This window comes from Myotis davidii, unplaced genomic scaffold (genome assembly GCF_000327345.1).
Source record: "Myotis davidii unplaced genomic scaffold, ASM32734v1 scaffold1734, whole genome shotgun sequence".
NCBI classification, from domain to species: Eukaryota; Metazoa; Chordata; class Mammalia; order Chiroptera; family Vespertilionidae; genus Myotis; species Myotis davidii.
Genome location: NW_006285052.1, coordinates 57,386 through 58,037, shown reverse-complemented (window position 1 = coordinate 58,037; position 652 = coordinate 57,386). Strand labels below are relative to the sequence as shown.

The following is a 652-nucleotide window of genomic DNA, read 5'->3' as shown; positions in this document are numbered from 1 at the left end:
CCAGCCTCCGGCTATCAGGTGGGAAGGTGGTCCCTCAACAAGAGGGGGTTGGGGTCAGAGGGAAGGAGGGGTGCCAGAGGAGAGGCAGCTTGCTCAGGGAGGGCAGGGGTGGGGTGAAGGGGAAGTGAACTAACCAAGCAACTTCCTCCCCAACCAGCTCCAGGCCCAGGACTGGGAAATGCACAAAAGTACAGAAAGATCTGTGTGGACATTTCCTGTTCCACCCTAGTCCCCCTTCCTGGCCGCCCAGGTCTGGGTTACCACACTGCTCACCTGTGAAGCAATCTTCCCACTAGAGGGCTGAGTGTTCTGGCCAGGAGAGGCCTATAAATGCTGGGCCCACAAGACGCTGTCAAACCTCTCTGCGTGACTCTTCAGCTTAGGTAAGTGAGCTGCCAACTTCCCTGGGTAGCAGCCTGCCTGCGAGTCTTTCTTTATACCCGCTACCCATCTGCCTTTCCACCCCTCCTCCGGGAAGCCCTCCTTGACTAACCTGCTCACTTTAAAGCTTTCTTCTCATTTTGTTGGAGCCTCCTGCTCTCAAATCCTCTGCTTTTTTACATTCTCCAGATATTCTAAAAGTTATTTCTCCCATGTCTGGGTCAGAGTCCTTTCCCAGTTCAATGCCCCTTTCTTTTTCTTCTGTGTCTGC

General features: G+C 53.8%; 1 protein-coding gene across 1 annotated transcript in view; it reads left to right on the top strand.

Annotated features, from left to right (window-relative positions):
* The first annotated feature begins 271 nt into the window (after positions 1–271).
* Positions 272–652, top strand: part of S100A9 (S100 calcium binding protein A9) — a 2,480-nt gene continuing 2,099 nt past the window's right edge. Inside the window, exon 1 of the mRNA XM_006755584.2 lies at positions 272–383. The gene's annotated coding sequence lies outside the window, so the exon portion shown is untranslated. The remainder of the gene's footprint in view (positions 384–652) is intronic.